Genomic DNA, 20,705 nt, shown 5'->3' with positions numbered 1-20,705 from the left:
CATATACATATATATATATATATATATATATATATATATATACACATACACATATACATATATATATATATATATATATATATATACACACACACATATATATATAGATAAATATACATATATATATGTTATTTAATGTATTTTCCATGTCACTCCATTTAATGCACAACCAATGTTTTCTCCCAGCAAGCAGCAAGTAGCAACCGTATAGTAGTAGCAGCTGAGCTCCCCCCACCCAGAAATTACATGTGGGTTCTTCACTTCACATAACCACCCATCCTACCTGAGCTACTTCTCACTCACTTTAGTACCGCCGCCGGAGCCGTTCTCTCTGGCCATCTTGGGCGTGACGTCACTCACGTTGCTAATTCTCAATCGTTTTTCCAGCATCCACACCACATGATCTGTTTGATGTTTCCCTCTCAGAGAGTCTGCTCCACCGCTGTCCTACTGTGCCTCCAGGCTGCACGTCACTGACTGACTGTGCATGTGACACAAGACTGTCAGTCAAATAAATGCATCTTTACTAACATAGAAGATGTCAAATCAGTGTCATCTTATAATTTAGAACCAGATGATCATACTCACTATTCCCCTGCCCATAATTCTCCTGATTCTATAATTTTGTGTTCCCCTCAGTCTCAAATATCGTCGCCACCAGTGTCACCTGGCTCTCCAATAGCTTGTGTTGAGTCTCCAAGCCATATTGGAGTTAGTGCACCCGCCACTACTGGTAGGCCACTAACCTCCTCCATTCCCACCATCCCTGCAATATTTAGGCCTCCTCCTGTTACACCACAGAGAGAAGGCCATGATCCAACAAAAACTAAAGAAGCTTCTCCAGTATGTGTGTCTGAAGGAACTGTCGCAAAAGATTCTTCACCACAGAGTGGCAAAGGTAGCCATCGCTCACAAGTGTGGGAGCATTTTGTGGCTATTGGTGATGGCCGCCGAGTCAAATGCAAATTATGTGGAAGTCAGCCAGGGGAGAGTGTTGGGGCATCTCACCAATTCAGGGATGAACCAACACATTCACACCCACCACAAGCCAGTGGTGTTAAGGAAAGAAAGTGGTGTGTCTCCTCCAGCCAGCACTACTAGGGGAACTACTAGTACCAGTGTCACACTCACCATCAGTAGGCAGCACAAGGGGAAGGGTGATCATGCCTCTTCTGGTGCAGCTGCTCCAAGTGTCAGCCAACATCACATGCAATCCACCTAGCCCACGATAGAGCATTTTGGTGGATTTCATTCCAGTAGGATGTCAAGACAGCAGGTGCGAAAAATTACATGCCTCATTGCTCAGCTCATATCCGTTGGAGGGGATCCTTTTAATTTGGTGGAAGGGGGCCTCTTTAAACAACTTATGGAGGCTGTTGCACCCCATTATAAAGTTCCATCTTGTACCACATTTAGAAGATTTGTAATTCCCTCACTTTACCGGTGATGCATTGGGGTTTTGAAGGAGGAGCTGGGAAAGACTGCTGGACAGTCAGTGCACTTCACCACTGACCTGTGGAGTGCTCCTAGTATCCAACATGCCTTCCTGTCTTTGATGGCACATTGGTGGCTACCAAATGTGTCACAAGATATATTACCAAAAAGTTCTGGGGCAAAAACCTCAGACGCAGTGGCTGGTGCAGTAGCCAAGGGGCATCGCACTTTTCTACTGCATGCTGAGGTGATGAATCATCAGCACACCTCACAGAACATCCTACATGCACTGAATAATATGGTGGCTCAGTGACTGGGAGAGCAGGCAGGGACAAAGGCACAAATGGGGTTTGTGGTCACCTATGGGGCAGCCAATATGATAAAGGCGCTTCAGGATGGTAGGTTTGTGTGTACGTTGTTCGGCGCATGTACTGCATCTAGTTGTTAAGGCTGCCCTCGATCAGGACAATGGAAGATTGGCAACACTTGAGTCATGCCGAAAAATAGCTGGCCACTTCCATCACAGTGTAAAAAATAGCCATCTCCTTAGGCAAGAACAGAGAAAGTCAGACCTCACAGAGCACTGTCTCAAACAAGATGTGAGTACTAGATGGAACTCCACATTAGATATGCTGGAGCATATATTAGAACAGCAAAAGGCAATTCCTGCAATGGCATACGAACATTCCATTGGCATTGGCAGACCACTGGGCAGGGAGGATTGGGCCATGATTAAACAGTTAGTAGCAGTCCTCACGTTGTTTCGAGCGGTGACCGAAAATTTACACCAAGAGAACGCTAGCCTGGCACAAGTCATTCCCCTCTTCACCCACCTGTTGAACAAATTAGATGATTTCCTTTGCAATAGGGAACTATTGCCTGGTGGTAATCTACTTGTTTATGTTGCTGCCCTTGTAAGGAGGCTGAAGGAGCAACTGACTCGGTGCGTAAAAGAGTGCATCGACACTTGCCCTCACTTCATGCTAGCCACACTTTGCGATCCTAGAGTAAAGGGCAAGATAGCACTCCGCACAAATACCTTGACCACATGGAGGGATAAATTGATACAAATGGTGCGTGATAGACAAAGAAAAATATCCTTACCGTTAGAAGCAGATTAAGAGATGGAGGAGTCTGATAGTGATACTCTGTCACCTAAAACCAAAGGCTCTAGAACTGCTCGGCCCACCACAGCAGCTACTTTTTGGGCTGAGATACTGGGCAGCTTGGTTGGAGATATTAGAGAGCCCCCCATGAAAGAAAGCAATGCTGCAGACATTGTTAAGGTTTACCTATGTCAACCTCCCTTGCCCCCCAGTACAGATCCCTTGATATTTTGGGATGAAAAGAGGGTTTTGTGGTCTGTCCTCACCCTGGTAGCCCAGGAGCTCCTTTCCTGTCCCCCAACCACCGTCCACTGGGAACGTGTATTTTCAATCACAGGAAATATACTTTCTCCTCAGCGCTCACAGTTGGACCTCCAGCTCATGAAGCAGATGACATGTTTAAAAATAAACCTACCAAAGCTGGGTTACCTTGCTCTCCGCTTTAATGCAGAATAAAAATATCCCCATAATTTCCAGCTGACCCAGTTGCACTGTGTGCCCGAGTGTCATTCCATGACAAATCATCGTGGCTCCCAAACCTAAACATCTCTTATTTTGATGACATTTTGTAGTTAGCTAGAGGACATTAATCAAGTAACTTGCCCAATTCAATTTTTACCCCTCTTTGACACATAATATTATTCCTAATACAGCAGGGTAGCAAAAATGATTTAAAAATAAAAATATGAAATATTTTACACTTTAAAGCTAAGCCCGAAAAATATCACTAATTTGATTTTAATTTGTAGTTTGAAGGTAACATCATGTGACCTTAAGAAAAAACATTGAACTTTTATGTGATGATTTGTCATTGAATGCCCACCAAAAAGTCCTTCCTAATTCACTGCTATTTTACTGCCCAAGGGTGTGATGGTTGCCGTTATTAATAACTTCCACTTTTGAATTACTTTCTTATTTTTTTATTTTTTTTATATATGTTGATTTATCATACACAAGCTTGCTCAAGCAGTTGTATTTAGTTATAATTTTTTTTTTACAGTACAGTATTTAAGAATTAAAAAGTGCCCCTTAAGCACAATTACCAATTGTATTTGTTCATATTTTAAAAAATATATATATAAATATTTTAAAGTTATTGCAAAGGTTCTATTGTTATGCATTGATACACATTAGGTACAGTTAGAGGGAAGACACTAAAAATGTTTTGTTTGTGGGAGTATGGGAGACTGTGAACCACAGTGAATGGGTTCATTTTTATTTCAATTATTATAGTTACAAATATAAATAATAATTCTTAGCACGAACATCAAGTAGTAGTGCTTCAAATATAGATTTAGCAAGCAGTCAGCAGCTACCATACGCAAAACCATACAGTTAATCTCTAGGACACAGTGTTGTCATTCTGGAAGTCCGCTCCTCATAAGAAGGAATAAAGAAAAGAATATAAATGCCTTGCCCAGAGGCACAGACAAGTGAGTGACTTGTAAATTGACCACTTAATCCACATTCCATCACATTCCATCACATTCCATCATTTATTTCCATTTCTTAATATCTTACTCTCTCTGTTTCTTTCTCTATTTAGTTAAAGATTACTAAGAAACACTGGAGACTGGACGTTGATGAAGAAGGGGGCAGACCATCTCATAGAGGAAGATACAAGCAGTTCACGGGTAAGTAGTATTAAAACAGTACACATAATTTTTTAAAAAGAAAAGGCTAATGGAGTACAACTCATATGTGTCTAAAGAAGGTTTACATTTAAACCTCAGTATAAAGTAGGTAAAAAGTAGCAGAGCTATTCATTTCACCATCATTAGATAAATACAAATACATTATAAACTGAAGATTCAAAATGCAATAATACAGAAGGTACATCCATGGGTATAAGGGTTATCATTAGCAATTAGCATTGAGTAGGTTAACCATTTTGAAGATTCAGAGTTTGAACTTTGTAGTAGACAGCGTGGACAGTCAGTAACTCTCTTGGAAACACATAATTAACAGAGCAACGGTTTCCAATAAAGGTGAAGATATATATCTAAGTCCATATGTAAACCTCATGTGGCAGAATGGTTACAGGTACATTTATTGTTCATGCAAATTGCCCTTCATCATAGGTTCCATAAAGAGCATGCAGTATGCAATGCATGCACCCATATGTTGTTACGGTTGGAGACTCCTGGTTGGTACCATATTTAAAGTGCACTGTATTTGACCTTAAGGGGACAATAGTGTATCTGATTCTGATTCATTAAATCTAACATTTTGATTTAGTAATAGTATCCCTTTAATGTTGATTACTTTAGAGACAGATTAATTAATGAACCTAACCATTCTGAAATTTTTGTTTTTTGTTTTAAAACATATGTATTGTAGATATACAGGGACACAAGTCATACTCCATAGTACTTTGGAAATTTTAAAGATGACAGAAGACACATCCATAAAATGGACCGTCAAGAAAGCTTCACAGTGACTATGTAAGTATATATATATATATACCTCCAAGACTAGTGGCCATTTAAATTGTTAACTAACTTACATTAATAAATCAGAAGTTCAAATATTGAAACATAAAAAAAGGTTTTTAAAACATTTGATAATGTGAAAATTAAATTACACACATTGATCAAGAAATTATACAGCTTAATTACAACTATTAGAAAGAGGGCTGCCGAAACCAAATAACATTTATTTATATATATATATATATATTATATATTAACTGACAAATATTAAAAATAACACCTGGCACTGTTCTTGGTTCACACGGGCTAATGCACTGTCTATGTGGCTATGTAACTAATTTCTCATATTTTCCACAGCTTGTGTCAGCCTCTTGGTCGCTATTACATTTTCTAAAAGTAACTCCTCCATCCTGCTATACAGATGGTTTGTTGCCTGTTCTGTTGGCTGGTCTGCTGGTTACTGTTGAGACGGTGGATTTTGCAGTGTCTGCCCATGCTGCTCCTCCACACTGGGGGCATAATCTGTGCCAGATGGTTGGACAACGACCCCTGTTGATGGTGAGAAGCTTGTTTGATAAATATTTTCTCCATTTTCACTTTCCTCTAAAGAAATGACTGGGGAATGAAGTTCACTGTCATGGCTTCCCCCTTGCGACATGCCTCGTTGATCAGAAATATATGAAACAGTAATCAAATGTTAATATTTTGTTGTATGCAAACAAATGGATTTGTGGACATATTGTACAGACAGAGAAAGAGTCTCCCTAAAAGTTTTATTTCCTCTCTAAAAAAACACAGCCACAGCCTATCTACAAGATTGTATACATAAGTCTCAATTATATTTGAATATCCAGGATGGCCATATTTTACTCTATGCCTCCTGGAATCAGGTACCTAAAAAATGTATGAGACGATTGTAAATAATTTTTGAATAAAATTTATATTAGATTTTCAATTTTTTTTTTAGAAATATTGTGTAATAAATTAATTGTAGGTGATGTTGTTTTCTATAGTAAAGCCTATGCGCACTAAAATGTACAGTCAATGATTGGGTGTCCTGTTTGTTTATATCTGCAGTTTGTCATAACACGTGGAGGAGTAGTGGACAAATCTCTACTTCCAGAGGCTGCTACTGGTGGGATACAAGTTGCTGTTAAAGATAGAATAAAATCAGCCCAAGGCAAGGTATACCAAATTATACATAAGCTTGTGGGATGACATCAATATTTAGTTTTAAAGCAAAAACAATTGTGTAAAAAAAAAAGTTAAAGCATATTGTCCTTAAATCACACTGGTTGATTTTTTATCCAGATAAATATTTTTTTTCACATGAGTTCTATTTCAAGGATTAACACAGCACACAAAAGAATATGTATGAAATATATACCTATGGGATTGAAGGAATATATAATTTTACTTTATTTTACACAATTGTTTTTGCATTTCCACTATTTATTTATTTATGTATATATTTTTATTTTTGTGAAAATTTGGATAAATATATTGATTTTAGTTTTATCTGTAATATTTTGAATATGTTGTACAACATTATATTTAGATTCCATAATTAGAGAGTCTATTCACAAAATAGTGCATTAAGGTCCATGTGAAAATGAGAGAAATGCCAAATCTAGACTAAATTTGATCAAATTTAATTTTTTTTTTTTTTTTTTTAAAGTGGGATGACTTTAGCATAGATGTTGCACAGGCAGTCTATGTATACTGTAATACATAACATGTTATTTGATCATGTGCATTAGCAAATCTTAATTCCATCAATTTCATTACCTACTGATGTCACATCCTAAGGGTTTTTATTCTAAAGTTAATTAGTCTATACTCTTTTGCATAATAACCAGTTTTAGCAATAAAGCAAAAAAAACCAAAAAACATTAGATATGTAATTTCATGAGAAGGTGCATAGTGTGCCATACATTGGCTGAGAATAGTCAGCTGATCTCAGCAAGTGGATGGACGGCAGAATCATCATTAGGCTGCTGCAACTCAGTAGAAGTAAATCGTGCTCCAACGGATGATAAACTAAATATTTTACTTTCACTATTTAGAAAGAGCATGAAATGTTAAGCAACGTTATACATTTATAGTCCTATCATAACATTTGTTTGGTTCTCTTGTTATAGTTATTTTAAAAATCAAGAATGTAAGCAAGCGCTATGTATGGTTTTGAAACACAAAAAAAAATAGCCAGTAACAAGCTTACATTAATGCTTTGTAAAATAAAGATACTAAGAGAACAAAGACAAATTGAGGAGTAAATTAGAAAATAGCTTTATTTGCTGCTCTTGCTGAATCATGAAAAAAATCATTAAGGCAAAAATTTTGGTTTGTTATCCCTTTAACCCCTTAATGACCGCAGCACTTTTCCATTTTCTGTCCGTTTGGGACCAAGGCTATTTTTACATTTTTGCAGTGTTTGTGTTTAGCTGTAATTTTCCTCTTACTCATTTACTATACCCACACATATTATATACTGTTTTTCTTGCCATTAAATGGACTTTCTAAAGATACCATTATTTTCATCATATCTTATAATTTACTATAAAAAACTTTATAAAATATGATAAAAAATGGAAAAAAACACACTTTTTCTAACTTTGACCCCCAAAATCTGTTACATATCTACAACCACCAAAAAACACCCATGCTAAATAGTTTCTAAATTTTATCCTGAGTTTAGAAATACCCAATGTTTACATCTTCTTTTCTTTTTTTTAAGTTATAGGGCCATAAATACAAGTAGCACTTTGCTATTTCCAAACCATTTTTTTTTTCAAAATTAGCGCTTGTTACATTAGAACACTAATATCTTTCAGGAATCTCTGAATATCCATTGACATGTGTATATTTTTTTTTAGTAGACAACCCAAAGTATTGATCTAGGCCCATTTTGGTATATTTCATGCCACCATTTCACCGCCAAATGCGATCAAATACAAAAAATCGTTTTTTTCACAAATTTTTTCACAAACTTTTGGTTTCTCACTGAAATCATTTACAAACAGCTTGTGCAATTATAGCACAAATGGTTGTAAATGCTTCTCTGGGATCCCCTTTGTTCAGAAATAGCAGGCATATATGGCTTTGGCGTTGCTTTTTGGTAATTAGAAGGCCGCTAAATGCCACTGCGCACCACACATGTATTATGCCCAGCAGTGAAGGGGTTAATTAGGGAGCATGTAGGGAGCTTTTTGGGGTCATTTTAGCTTTAGTGTAGTGTAGTAGAAAACCCCAAGTATTGATCTAGGCCCATTTTGCTATATTTCATGCCACCATTTCACCGCCAAATGCGATCAAATTGAAAAAAACGTTAAATTGTTCACAATTTTAGGTTTCTCACTGAAATCATTTACAAACAGCTTGTGCAATTATGGCACACATGGTTGTAAATGCTTCTCTGGAATCCCCTTTCTTCAGAAATAGCAGACATATATGGCTTTGGCGTTGCTTTTTGGTAATTAGAAGGCCGCTAAATGCCGCTGCGCATCACACGTGTATTATGCCCAGCAGTGCAGGGGTTAATTAGGGAGCTTGTAGGGTTAATTTTAGCTTTAGTGTAGTAGACAACCCAAAGTATTGATCTAGGCCCATTTTGGTATATTTCATGCCACCATTTCACCGCCAAATGCGATCAAATAAAAAAAAAACGTTCCCTTTTTCACAAACCTTTTCACAAACTTTAGGTTTCTCACTGAAATTATTTACAAACAGCTTGTGCAATAATGGCACAAATGGTTGTAAATGCTTCTCTGGGATCCCCTTTGTTCAGAAATAGCAGACATATATGGCTTTGGCGTTGCTTTTTGGTAATTAGAAGGCCGCTAAATTCCGCTGCGCATCACACGTGTATTATGGCTAGCATTGAAGGGGTTCATTATGTAGTTTGTAGGGAGCTTGCAGGGTTAATTTTAGCTTTAGTGTAGAGCTCAGCCTCCCACCTGAAACATCAGACCCCCTGATCCCTCCCAAACAGCTCTCTTCCCTCCCCCACCCCACAATTGTCCCCACCATCTTAAGTACTGGCATAAACTCTGCCAGTACTAAAATAAAAGGTATATTTGGGCTTTTTTTGTTTTTTTTTTAAGCATATTTACATATGCTGCTGTGTAGGATCCCCCCTTAGCCCCCAACCTCACTGATCCCCCACCAAACTGCTCTCTAACCCTCCCCCTCTGCCTTAATGGGTGCCATCTTGGGTACTGGCAGCTGTCTGCCAGTAACCAGTTTAGTAAAAAAAAAGATGCTTTTTTAAAAAAAAAAATTGCCCTTTTCTGTAGTGTAGCTTCCCCCCCCCCAAGACCAACCCCCCCACCCCTTCCAGATCCCTTAGATGCATTTTTAAATATTAAAAAACCTTTTTTTTTTTTACTTTTATCATCATTTTTTTCTGTAGTGTAGCGTTTCCCACCCGCTCCCGCCAGCTGGAAGCGAGCAGGATCGCTTCCAGCTGCTTTCCACACCAAGGACGTGCAGGGTACGTCCTCAGACGTTAACTGCCTTTTTTTGAGGACGTACCCTGCACGTCCTCTGTCGTTAAGGGGTTAAGCACAACATGTGATCATGGAAACTTCAATAGGTAACAGGGCTAGACAGTTTGGACCAATACCAAGGAACTGGGATAGGGTACTATTTGCTTGTCATACTCTTGGAGTAAACCTTTACTGTTCAATAGATGATTATTTTTAAACCTATGTTTGTATTACTATTTAGGTACTTACCAGAACTAGGCTGAGGCGTGCTTGAGGCTGATCCCCTTGCAGAGTATTTTTTGTGATCTGGAAAACATCAAGGTGAAGAGACAGGTAAGTCTAACAGGTGTATTAGTGAAGAATAGTTAGTAGTGATGAATGAATAGTGACTTCAAACAACCATATCCAGAGAAGTTAAATATATATATAATATATTGGCCGCCGCCCAAAAAAAGCATTTACATGCGCCGGTCAAATTTACTATTTTAAATGATTGAAGTCACATTCCAGCCAAAAAGAAACGATGGGCACAGCGTGTGAAGTTCAGGTATTGGCGAGGTAGGGAAAGGGAAAATAAAGGTTATACGAATAAGAAATGTGTTAAAAAAAGGAAGAGCTTTGGGAGGGACAGAGAAGAGAGGTTACATGAGGAGAAAGGATATAGGGGAACAAAAAACAAAGGGGCATAGGGGAGTGAGGGGAACACAAGAGAAAGGCCATGGTGATGGAGAGAGATGATATATTAATATAAAGAGAGGGAGTTCTGTTATATATATCAGTTGTTGTGACATATGTGTATGTGTGCTAGAATGCAACTCCCATCATTGTTATACATGATCATTGCCTTACAGGTATAGGTCTTTCTTTATTTGGATTAAAATTATTTTCAGGAATAGTAAATTGTAACAAAGGACAAATAGTTTGTCTTGTCTTCCATTTTATCCCCTTGTATTTATTTTTTTATTTCCACACCCATGCATATACGTAAAATAATCATATATTTTCATTTTACTCACCAGCTCTCTGTTGCCTGCTTGGTTCATCTGTCCTACTCGCGCTCCGGACCCATGTCACAACAGCCTCTGGAAGTAGTTTGTCCCGGACCTGCTTCTCCCAACTGTTAAAACGCACCATCTTGGATGTAGAGCGCATTAGTGACATTTTTATCTTCACCAGCGCCCTGCAGTCATAATACCTATAAATTAAATAAAAATAGATTTTTGTTCAGCAAATTAAAAAATACAAACATTGGAAAAACAATAATACATTTCTCTGAAAATAAGGGTTTCTTACAGTTAGCATCTGATTCTTAATGTCAAAAGAATACCAGCGGAGTTTAACATATTGGAAAGTACTGCCAGTTTACAGTTTTCCCTAGTTATATATTTTATGTATGTATGATTAATATATATATATATATATATATATATATACACACATACACAGGTTATAATACTTTTTTTATATGCATGTAAGATTTATGTATGTGACAAATAAATATGTTTTGTTAACAAGTTAGAACAGTGTTTTTTCAGATAGAGGATACAATTTTAAACAAATTTCGAATTTACTTCTATTATGTAATTTGTTTCATTCTCTTGGTATCATTTATTGAACGAGCAGCAATGCACTAAAAAGAGGGAGGGAGAGAGAGCGCAAAAGAGAGAGAGAGAAAGCAAAAGAGAGGGGGGAGAGAGAGAGTGTAAAAGAGAGGGGGAGAGAGAGTGCAAAAGAGAGGGGAAGAGAGAGCAAAAGAGAGGGGGGAGAGAAAGCAAAAGAGAGGGGAGAGAGGGAGCAAAAGAGAGGGGGGGGAAAGAGAGAGCAAAAGAGAGGTGGAGCAATAGAGAGAGCAAAAGAGAGGGGGAGAGAGAGCAAAAGAGAGGGGGGAGAGAGCACAAAAGAGAGGGGGGGAGAGAGCAAGGGGTGGGACCACTGTACTGCAAAAAATGGCCGTGTGAACGGGCTTTAGGACTAGTTTATATTATAAAAGGACAGGCATGTTTGGCTGATGCAGTCATGCGCATACTAGAAAGTGAGACTGCAGCACGAGAAAAACATACCTGGCCTTAAAAAAATTAACAACCAATGCTGAATGCGCAGTAGAGGGTAGAGGAGAGTGCGCAAGACAAGCATTAGGACGGCGCTGCTTGTTAAGCCCTTAAATGGATACTAAACCCAAAACTGTTCTTTCACGATAGAGCTAGAAATTGAAGCAAGTTTCTAATTTACTACTATTAGCAATTTTTCTTTGTTTTCATAATATCTTTCTTTATTGGAAAAAGCAGGAATGTCAGGTTAAGAGCTGGCACATTTTTGGGTCAGCGGCTGGGTAGAGCTTGATAATTGGTTTGATTAATTTTACCAAGAATCAGCAAGCACTTCCCAGGTGCTGAACCAAAAATGGGACAGCTTTTAAGCTTGCCTTACATTCCTGCTTTTTCAAATAAAGATGCCATGACAATGAATAATAATTGATAATAGGAGTAAATCTGAAAGTAGCTTAAAATTGCATGGTCTATTCTGAATAATGAAATACAATTTTTTGGTTTAGTGTAATATATTCCTTTAGGGACGCTGTATGACTCTGCTAGCCTGGGTCTCTCTCTGCCGCTATCTATATAAAAGTAGCGAGGTTGCACTATTTATTTATGCACTGTGCGTACCCCACAGAGGAAGCAAATTCATGTGAGACATATAAATTACATTGTGCTGACGCCCATGGATTCTAAAAACACAGCTCTAATTGTCTTAAATGAAAGTCAATAGATAGTCAGGTGATCCGGGGCAGTCAGAACAAAAGATGCTTAAAAAGAAGGTAATACTCAGACAGAGTTGAAAAGTGTATTAATATAATATAACCATGTTTTCTGTGATAAACTAGGGAATGGGTATTGTAATAAAGGGATTATCTATATTTTACAAGAATTAAAAAACATTTTGTGTTGACTGTGCAAAAGTGCACACAATGCCTCCTAAGAGGTTTACTTCATTCATTTATTTATTTCCTTACACATTTTGGCCTGTGTACACACAGGCTTTAACACACTAGTTAGTTTTTTACTATAAAAGAAAATCATTTTTGAAACTTACCGGTGCTTGACACAGGTGGCTGTCCTGTCCACTGCTTTGTGTTCCATGATGCTGTCTTTACAGAGGACGACACATCTGAGGAAAATAATAGGTGCTTGGCTTTCAGCACTGCAGCCACAAGAGCCAAATTTTCTTCAGGTGTAAAGATTGGCCCTCTATGCCGTGGTAAAGTGGCTGGCTGCTGTTCCTCCTCAGCAGCACTCTAGTCCTCAGAGGATGTAGGTGGCCTCCTCCTCTTATGGACTTCTTTGGCACTGGTGTGCTTTTTTACACCATGCCTCTCCCTGTTCCTACCTACCCTTTCCCTAGTACCTCCAAGGTCCCTCTCCCTATCCCTACGTACATGGTGCCTATCCCTACCTCTACGATCACTATCCCTATTGCTAACACTCTCCCTAACTCCACGGTCCCTATCCCAACGTCCACTCTCTCTACCTCCAATATCCCTACCTTGACTCTCCCTAGTAACTCCACTGTCCCTAAGTCTACTGTCCCTATCACCCCTATGAACCCTCCCTACCACGTCCACAATTTCTCTAACAGACATTCTCTAATCTCTAGTAACTACAACCTGCTCTTTTACTCACAAAACAAAATTAAGATATTAGTTACATGGGTGTAGCTATAATGTGCAGGAGTGATGCAAGCATAATTGTCAATCATGATGCCTGAATTTCGCTGCACAGTTGGAATATGAATAATAATAAGGATAAGTGTTTAAATGAAATATTTTTTTTAAATTAATATTACAGTCATTTTAACAGTGTAATAAATGTATTAATAATTTCGATTTTCGAATCGATTCAAAATGTATCTAAAATGATAGAACCGAATAAGTTCCGAAATAACGATTTAACAGAATATAACTAATTTTGCCGAAATAATGATTGAATCCGAAATTACGAATCACTACGAAATTACTAATCATTCGATTACGTTTTCGATTGAATCCGAATTTCCAAATTCGTCACGACACGTATGAAACTAATTAACGACACATACCGAATCAATCCGACTATATCGAACTGAAAAACAAATTTTTTTTTCGATCGCGCACATGTCTAGCCCTGGCTGTAGTAGAATGCCCTGAATCCCCATCAGCCCTGCACAAGTAAGAAGGCCTATCAGAAGCATGAGCTACAGAGCTAGGCTGCTGACCAAAGTTTCCCTGCTGTCTATTAATTGATGAAGCCTCCATTCTGAATGTGTCGCTGTGCCCTGGATGTTGGTGTCTGCATTTAAAAAAAAAAAAAATTTAAATGTAATTTTTATTGAGGTTTAGTTAAAGGCATACATAGATCATAATAGCAGATTCTTATGTCACATGAGAAAAGGCTTCAATGTTACAGGAGTAATAAAATAAACATGAAAGAGACGTATAGCCAACAATTTACATGACTTGCAAACATTATACAGATAGGATGCTGATCTTTCAGGAACCTTCTATAGGACACAATGGATTACTCTTGGGCCAACAAGAGTAACAGGAAATAATGAAGTGAAAGAAGGAAATTGTACCCAAGGAGACCACTTTTGGACCTCATTCATAAACCTCAGGGGTTTTTTTTACATTTAACAGCAATTTTGTTCCTGAGGTCCCGAAGATTCATACAACATAGGACAGGAGGGATGTTAACTGGGAATAATAATGAATCCACAGGACTACTCATAAATTATGTAGATTACTAAAGTAGATAAGGGAAATGATATGAACTGAAATTAGCAATTTATAAACAATGCTCCATGAGTATATAAACCAAACAGTGCCTGTTTTAAATAAGCCGTCCCAAAGCTCACTAGCATAGCTGTCCAGTAGAATGTCTCCTGCTGCAACAGGCTAAAGAAAAATAGTAGTATATAGCCTGATCGATATAACAAAATACGGTAGCTTGAGTTGACTTATGAAACTGACTGTCAATGCTAATAGAATTTAGACAGGCTTAGTGTGTAACTGCAATAATCTACAATATTGTTATTGCTTGAGCAGTGAAGGTAGAATCGTAAAAAATGCGAGCATAAAAGAGTTTGTCCCTAAACAGAGTCAATGTGCTTTGAGCTGTAAAGGATAGTGTCTCTTTATTCCCAGTTACCGCAATTGTTCCTTTTGTTGGGGGCACTGCAGCAATGGCGTCGTCTTACATTTATCCCACTCCACATGGCCAGGGTAGTTGAGTTCCTCTGCTAGACCTATAGAAGGCTCCAGAGCTTGTCTCCAGTAAAATGCATACCGGCTCAAGTTGTATCATGTTGTATGCCACACCAACAGGGTCCCAGCTAGCACGATCTTGCACTAAGGATTGTAAGACAGACTCTGAGGCATGGTGTGGAACATGCGGGTTCGTTGTTATGATGAGGAGATGTGCGCTATGCAACATAAGGGGTTCTCCCGGTGCGGCCGTGCAGCAGGGCTGATCTAAGCACTCTAGGTGCGGTCATACTGACTTCAGCCATGGCTCCTAGAGTGTCGGGAACAGCCTCTAGTCCTCCAGCTGTCGCATAATCAGAATGAACCTCTGCAACATCAGGGGTGAGTGATTGGGCAGCGTGGGATGTGATCGTTATCGCTGTCTGCTTAGGCTCCTTTGGAAAATGGTGTCCGATCAGAGCTCCACACCTCTTCAGGAAGATATGTATTTGTTCCATAATGCAATCCGCTTCCTCCATTCGTAGATAGGATAGTGGCTCCTCAGCCTGAGGGTTACAAAGTAATAGTCTGTAGACAAATTTTACTCACGACTGGAGGAGCTGAGTAGGCCACAAGATGGCTGCTGCAGATAGCGTGTTCGGAGTTAAACGCAACAGGGTTGTAAGGATCTATTGTTGTGATCATGCTCCCCTTCAAAGAAGTCATTAAGAGCAGCCGAGTCTTCAGATCTTCATTGGTAGTCAGATAGTTGAATATTTGAGCACAGACAGTCGCTAATTTTATTTTTTATATATCGTAGGGATAGAGCTGTTGAAAAGTGCGGCCGTCTGGCATCACAGTTGGCTCCGCCCCCCTTGGTGTCTGCATTTTAACTCCCTCATTGAGCGAATGCCCCTGCACATGCATGCTAGAATTGGTAGCCTGTGGAGAATCTAGTATGTCCTGCTGCACTGCACATCAACCATCTCATCTAAGCTATCAGTGCTTTGTTCATGCAAAGATCAAATATTTATGCCTCATTGTGCAGTGTAATCACTGGTATTAGTACTTTGCTGCACCTCCAGATTGAGCACTCCCAGCATTTTCATGCTGAACAGAACTAGACGTGTCTTGCTTTGCTGCAACATCAGTATTATAATCCACAAGATAAACTGAGCCTCGCTGCACTGAAATATTGCATATTACTGCTTGTCCCACGCTGCACTGTACGTGAAGGCCCGTGCAGCACATGAGAAGAAGAGGCCCGGCTGCTAGGCCTTATGGACATTTGGGAGCCATGCTGCTTATCCCCAACCTGTGCCTGCTGCTCTGGACCGCCATTACCCAAGGGTCCCTGTTTCCACCTGCCAGACTGTACTCGGACTCACCTGAATCATGTGATTATCCAGGGCCAACCCCTGAGCTGACCCCATTCTCACCACTCAACATATGATGTGGCCTCGTCCTCGCTCCAGCCCCAACCTCGTTACTGGAACCACACAACTGGAAGGGTCGGAGCCAGATGATACAGAAGCCTACACTGGCACTAGATCCTGGCCTACCAGGAGGCTAGCACCAGATATCGATGGGACCACAGCATCACCAGACAACTCCCCAGCAGCAATATTAACTAGGTTTGAGGGGAGAAATCACTCACCTCAACAAGAATACACATATAGCACTCCTGAGTGCTCTCACATGGATACTTTTGTGCGATATATTCATTCACAATAGACTACTGTCCATGGTATGGCTCAATATTAGCAAATGAGTCCAGATAGATAGAAATGAAAGAATGTACATTAAAATTTAACTTTTATTCTTGTTATGTTAAAAATGTATACACACATACACATGACACACAATTTTATTAAAACTACGGATAGGGGGAACAAGGCTCAGCGTGATAGCCAGATAAAAAATATGGAGAATAATGAGTAATACTGGTAGTATAGCAGGTTCAGTGTTTAAATCTCATTAGAGAAATTCTATGTAAGTACTGCTATACACCCTGGTAAGCTGCCAATACTCCTGAATAAAATAGTGATAGATTACAGTGCCTAAAGTGTGACTCAGGATTACTGCACACTAGATTGACGTAATAGATAATACTTAACTAATAAGTATTACAAGTAGTATGTAAATATAGTGAGTAAATCAATGGGGTTAATCTTCATAGTGCAGAAGGTTTAGTGTGCAATTTGGCTTATATATAGTGGGTAAGCTAAAGTCAATGCACTCTATATCACCACAATTTAACTGGGATAATGGTGTTAATCATAGTTGAACTGAGAAGTATATATATTTTTATGGTAGTATTTAGTTGCGCGGGTAGAGTATTTGACCGCACACTATAACTTTAGGTATTAGCTTATTGGGAGCGGACTTTATACGTCCCTAAATGTTTACCACTGATATCTATACACTATGATTTGTTGTCTTACAGTGCCTATGTAGCTAGGGTTTTTACCATCTTATATATTCATTCCCATTAGGTATGGTGTATATATAGAAATATGCTCTGGCCCACTAAATCAATATCTTTAGCCTAAATTGAATACTAAAGTTGATAGTTCTCACGCCAGTGAGGAGACACACTCACACACTGTTAAATGCTGGATCTGCTTATAATAACTGTCATCAGTGTGCTACAGAATCTAAAGATGTTGCCACTTGTGATCAAAGCCGGCTATATGTTAACTCCTACAGCTGATATGCTGCCTCTTATAAAGACCTTAATATTGCTACAATATTAGCAATTAGCATGCTGAGTAGTATTACTTAAAAGGTTACCAATATATCGAGTTCTGTTAACTCCTGCAGCCAATGTGCTGCTTCTTGTAAAGACCTTTATATTTATACAATATTAGCAATCAACAGGCTGAATAGTATTACTTTAGAGGTTATCAGTGTATCAAGTTCTGAGAGTTATGGTTCATAATATAGACCGGGTTGATTTGTGACATCTATAGTTAGCGTAAAATTGAGCGTGCTGCACGCTACAAAATTAGGTCATACACACACTCTCTTAGTTTTATTACAGTAACTTGAGTTGTACACGGAGGTGGGTAGATTGTAGGATTACCACTCCTAATGTTGATCTAGTGGTTACAGTGTTAATTCTGTAAGAGCTGTTAGTATAGATTAGGTATTCTGTTTGATATTAGCGTATATATGTTTATACTTATATTTATACTTCGCTTGTATACCTTGATTATAACCACAGATAGAGTGGCTATAACTCGCTCTAAAATACGTAAGTTTGGTATTACGTTAAATTTGTTGGATCAAACGTATTGCTAAAATGCTACAGAGTGGAATTTAAATGTCAGCACTAATCACCACTCCACTCGTGAACTGAGTTAGCTCATCGTATTAGCAGTTAATATGCTGCATAGTACCACATCAAGGTTAACACTATAAGGAATACTGAGAGTCACAACTTGTGGTGTGAACCGACTTTGTTTGTAATAACCAAGTTCAGCGTATAATTGAACATGCTGCACGCTGCAAAACCTGAGTCACACACACATATTCACTATTGTTTGAGGAAATAGTAGTTTGTTGAAAAGCAAACATGCGGAGCATTGACAGCTATGACTCGCTGATCGTTCCCCACTAAACGCTACCTAAAATACAGGAGCTCACTGGGCCCCTCACCAATTCCCTAACATGTTTCGCCGCTTGTCGGCTTTTTCAAAGGGTGCACGCGCGGCGCGCCAAACTGGGTTTAAATAATGTTAGTGCCGGGTTATGCCGCCCCCTGGGTGACGTCATGCGGTCCCATATTGAGGGATTATCTGGGTCCTAACTCCTGTCATGTATATTTCAGTTAAATAGGTATCTGGTTCATATAGATAAATGGGGGATGTTATTACAGAACTGGATGAAACGAAAGAAGAAATGGGGAAATAATGGAGTTTTGATCATGCATATTTTTGATATACTCCCCAGCAGCCACAGATAATCTGGCCACAATGGATACCAGGGAGAGGAGCAAGTTAGGGACGGCATCAGTCGCAACAGGAGGCAAACCCTGCAGCAGACAATAGAGGAGCCAGGTAGAGAAGGGAGGGGCACCACAGCAGCAGATGAGGGAGCAGTGCTAGCAGCAGAAAAGGTAGCAGTGCTAGGAGCACTGAGGGGCATTTCTGAAGGGGGGATATAAAAATGGAAGCAAGTGGCTGCAATCCAGAAACAGGAACATGCTGAGATGTGTCCTGAGAAGATGGAACACAATATAACTAAGAGGCACTTCTATCTCCAGATACAGTCGGGCGAGTGTCCCTTGGAGAGGATGACTCCCTGAAGCGTTTTGGAGGAACGCTTGGAATGGTCCATTGTGGCCTAAAGAATTGAGGAAGGTGACGTGGGAAAGGTTCTCTGAAAATCCCAGTGGAGAAAGAGGCCTGAAGCATGCTGGTGAGTATACAGGTATGTTGTATACACCAACAAGATTACAACATGTTGCTGTCTTGCACTCTTGCCTTCTACTCTTCCCTCTCCCTCAGGCCTTAACCCTTAAAACAATACCACAGTATTTAGCTTCAATTTACATTTAAACAGCTTTCATTTATGAGTCATGAAATCCAAATATTTTCTTTTGTGATTCATACAGAGCTTTAATTGTCTTAAAGGGATAAACATGCCAAAATTAAACTTGCATGATTCAGATAGAGAATGTAATTTTAGGACACCTTTAAAATTCACTTATATTTTCAAATGTGCTTCATTCTCTTGGTATCCCTTGTTGAAAACGAATATACATTACACTAGTGGGAGGTAGATGCTGATTGGTGCCTGCACACATTTGCCTCTTGTGATTGGCTAACTAGATGTGTTTAGCTTTATCTCAGTTGTGCAATGCTGTTCCTTCAGCAAAGGATAAAAAGAGAATTAAGCAAATTTGATTATAGAAGTAAATTGGAAAGTTGTTTGAAATTGTATGTTCTATCCAAATCATGGAATACAATTTTGGGGTTTACTATCCCTTTAAGGATGGAGGTACTTGTCAGACTTCTGAACATAAACAAACCTAGAATTTGAGCTATATGTTTATTCAACCACAATTCACCTCTTTCACATTAAAGAGACACTGAACCCAAATTTTTTCTTTTGTAATTCAGAAAGAGCATGCAATTTTAAGCAACTTTCTAATTTACTCCTATTATCAATTTTTTCTTCGTTCTCTTGCTATCATTATTTGAAAAAGAAGGCATCTAAGCTTTTTTTGGTTTCAGTACTCTGGACAGCACTTTTTTATTGGTGGATGAATTTATCCACCAATCAGCAAGGACAACCCAGGTTGTTCACCAAAAATGGGCCGGCATCTAAACTTACATTCTTGCATTTCAAATAAAGATACCAAGAGAATGAAGAAAATTTGATAATAGGAGTAAATTAGAAATTTGCTTAAAATTTCATGCTCAATCTGAATCACAAAATAAAATTTTTGGGTACAGTGTCCCTTTAACCACACTCACACTTATTATATATTGTTTTTTTTAGAGGACAAATAGAGCTTTCTTTTTACATCAAATATTTATATACTACAATTACTAATGAACAACAATATAAGTAAGTGCAAGAAATTAAGACATTTTATTTTTTCCAAACACGCACAGACATTTTTTGTTATAAATATCATAGTTATGCATAAAAACACCCATATTTGCAATGTCCCACAAGTACAGCAATACATTGTTAAGAGGTTAAAAAGTTTGCAGTTTGCATCTATTATAAAATTTGTTTTGTTCTCATGTATTCTTTATTGCCATCTAAGATCCGTAAAAATCTGTAAAAAACGGTGACAAAACCTTCTTTAGATATATCAATGAAAAGAGAAAAACTAACAGAGGAATAGTAAGACTCAAGAATGATGATCGAGTAGTGAAAGAAGATAAACAAATATCAAACTGTTTAAATGATTACTTTTGTTCAGTCTTTACAACAGATGGTAAAGATAGTGAGATTCTATTAAAGGGACAGTATACTATAAAAAAAAATCCTTAAAGGGACAGTCAACACCAGA

This window comes from Bombina bombina, chromosome 6, assembly GCF_027579735.1.
Source record: "Bombina bombina isolate aBomBom1 chromosome 6, aBomBom1.pri, whole genome shotgun sequence".
NCBI classification, from domain to species: domain Eukaryota; kingdom Metazoa; phylum Chordata; class Amphibia; order Anura; family Bombinatoridae; genus Bombina; species Bombina bombina.
This window is presented reverse-complemented; position numbering follows the sequence as displayed.